Genomic DNA, 3,344 nt, shown 5'->3' on the forward strand with positions numbered 1-3,344 from the left:
AAAACAAAGTGATGTCCAACTTTGCATACCTCCTCCCCCCAAATTTCAAAGTATCATGCAAATCATTATTGCGCTGCAATTATTTTTCAGATAAGGATTGGTTACATACAATGGTTAACATAAAAATGAGCCATTGAACATAAAGGAATTGTAACATTAGAAAATAGGTAACCAGCTACCATCTATAGTCTTGTAGCACTGTGACCGTAATTCGGGTAGTGATGAAGACAGTTGCTAGGCAGATGGGGAGAGGCTACTTACACATCAGATCTCCTCAGGTATAAAGCGAGTTCATATGCTTTCTTGTTAAGTGTACCTCCGTGGAATCCTTCCTTTCCCATGACTATAACCAATATTCTACTAGCTCTGCCAACAGCAACGTTTTATGTTGGCTCTCCATCTTGACTCTTTGTCTGGTTGTCCATTGCGCAGTTACCATCAATGTAGAGACTATTTCTGATCACTGAGCACTTCTTTGTACCAAGAGTCAAGCCGTTGGTAAATAAACCCTCCCAATATTTACCTACAATCATATCTATTTCTATTGCTGTAATGTTCCAGAGGACACCCCCAGCCTTGGCTGCCCATATGTATTTGGCTTCTCAGTAGCCAACAATGGTGGCCTCCTGGCAGCAGCCATCATCACACATCAGGTTATCCATGTAGCTCTGCCAACCGGCCATTTTCAAGCAGGGACCGATATGTACAAGTATTTGTACTTTATCTATTTGAATGTGAGAAACTACATTATTTTCTCATTTATACACTATATACAGAATTTCAGAACCATCTCAGGAATTTGAGGCCTTGAACACTACTGAGCAAAGACCAAATGAGTTATGGGAGGATATCAAGGAAGAGGGCAAACGGTCCTTACAAAGACAGAGGAGGAAGAAAAGATGAAAATGGATGTCAGAAGAGACTCTGAAAATTGCACTGAAGTTCAGAGAAGTGAAAGCAGAAGGAAGCATTCAGGATACTAAAGAGATGAATAGAAGATTCCAAAAGGCAGAGTGAGATGACAAAGTAAAATATTACAACGAGATGTACAAGGAGCTGGACTCAGAAAATCAAAAGGGCCAAACTTGCTCAGCATTTCTTAAGCTCAAAGAACTGAAGAATAAATTCAAACCTGGAGTTTCTATAATAAAGGATGCTTTAGGCAGAATATTAAATGAGCCAGGAAGTATTAAAAGAAAATGGACAGAATATACTGAGTCACTGTACCAAAAGGAATTGTCAGACACAGAAGAATTTAATGAAACAACATATGAGCAAGAGCCTATGGTGACGAAGGAAGAAGTTGAAGCTGCTTTGAAGGAATTGACAAAAAATAAGACCCCAGGAATTGATGGTATACCAATGACATATTTCAACTAACAAATGCTGCCCTAGATGTGCTCACCAAGTTGTGCCAAGAAATCTGGAGGACAACCACTTGGCTAAGTGACTGGAAGAGATCTATATTTGTTCCCATTCCAAAGAAAGGTGACTCAACAGAGTGTGGAAATTATTGAACAATATCATTGATACCACATGCAAGCATAATTCTGCTGAAGATTATCCAAAGACAACTGGAACAGCACATATACAGAGAACTGCCAAAAGTCTAGGGTAGGTTTAGAAGGGATCTTGGTACTGGGGATATTGTAGCCAATGTTAGATGGATCTTAGCTGAAAGCAGGAGTACCAGAGGAATGCCTATCTGTGTTTCACTGACTATGCAAAGGTGTTTGACTGTGTGGATCACAACAAACTGTGGCTGATTCTGAGAAGAATGGGAATCCCAAAATGCTTAATCATGCTAATGCAAAAGCTATACTTGGACCAGGAGGCAGTCATAAGAACAGAGCAAGGAAACACTGCATGCTTCAAAATTGGGAAGAGTGTACACTAGCGGTGTGTTCCATTTCCATACCTTTTCAACCTACATGCAGGAAAAAAAATAATTGACACCTTTGAAATAGGGTGTTGGCAAAGAATATTAAATATACCATGGATTCCAGAAGAAAGAAGTATAATCAGAACCGTAATAGTGAAGATGATGATACTATGTCTCACACAATTTAGGCATGTTAACAAGAGAGAGACTAGTACTTGAAAAAGAGTATCATGCTTGGTAATGTAGAATAGTGAAAAGGGGGAAGATTCTCAATGAAATGAATTAACACAATGGCTCAAACACAGCAACAATTATGAGGATGTTGCAGGGCCAAATAGTGTTTAATTCTGTTTGTGTTATTCTCACAATGATCCAGAACTGACTCCACTGTGATGAAAATCAGCATCAATATTTCTATGTATAATTAATCACTTCTGTGTGTGTATCAAGTTCATGTGTGTGTGTATAAATACATAAAGCTAAGTATTCTTTTATACTGATATTTTCAACTCTAATACCTTTGAGCTATGGTGCTGGAGAAGAGTATTGAGAATACCATGGACTGCTAGGAAAACAAACAGATTTGTCCTGGAAAGGGTTAAACCGGGTGGCTCCTTGGAGGCAAGGATTCTGAGGCTCCATCTAACATACTTTGGACATGTTGTGAGGAGAGACCAGTCCTTGGAGAGGGACATCACGCTTGGGAGGGTGGAGGGACGGCGCAGGAGAGGAAGGCCCTCTATGAGGTGGATTGATTCAGTGACTGGGATAATTGGGATGGGAGTGTTGGAGACAGTGCGATTGACACAGGACAGAGCGGAGTTTAGTGCTGTTGTACATAGGGTCGCTATGATTCGCTGGCAACTCGACGGCACATAACAACAACAATACATTACCTGTATAATTTACTTTTCTTCCTTTCCTTTTCTGTAACATTTCACTTCAATGTTAAGACATCTGGCTCCCCTTATTGCCATCCTTATCCAATTATTCATTTCTATTATACATACATACATACATACATACATAGCAGTATGAGAATTGTTGATTTGTAGCATGAGAGAAAATAATAAATAAATCTAGATTAGAGTAAGGGAGCACTGGAGATTATAGTAAGGGATCATTGGTGGGTTGGACACAAACCCAAAGGACTGTCTGAAAGTTCAAGTTCACCAGCAACATTTCAAATCTAGCCTCAGAAACCCAATATAAAGTCAGTTATGAGTTAGTTTCAACTCAACACAAAAGAGTGAGTGAATCTACAATATTATGTGTAGTTACTTTTGCATTCAGCTTTAATTTCTCAAGCTATTTAAGTAGGCATTCTGCTTGACTCTAATGAGGTTATTTCATATCTGTACACAACCAGATTTTCTTATCACATTTTTATGCCTTCCTGGGATCTCTAAACCTTCTAAATGAGTTTTAAAGTTTAAATACACATCAAAAACTTTTTGCAACA

The 3,344-nt window shown here is 38.9% G+C and overlaps 1 pseudogene; it reads right to left on the reverse strand.

Annotated features, from left to right (window-relative positions):
- Positions 1-257: 257 nt before the first annotated feature.
- On the reverse strand, positions 258-683 carry LOC102872571 (annotated as a pseudogene).
- Between the last annotated feature and the right edge of the window lie 2,661 nt (positions 684-3,344).

This window comes from Elephantulus edwardii, unplaced genomic scaffold (genome assembly GCF_000299155.1).
Source record: "Elephantulus edwardii isolate Elephantulus edwardi_28Jun2011 unplaced genomic scaffold, EleEdw1.0 scaffold00542, whole genome shotgun sequence".
NCBI lineage: Eukaryota > Metazoa > Chordata > Mammalia > Macroscelidea > Macroscelididae > Elephantulus > Elephantulus edwardii.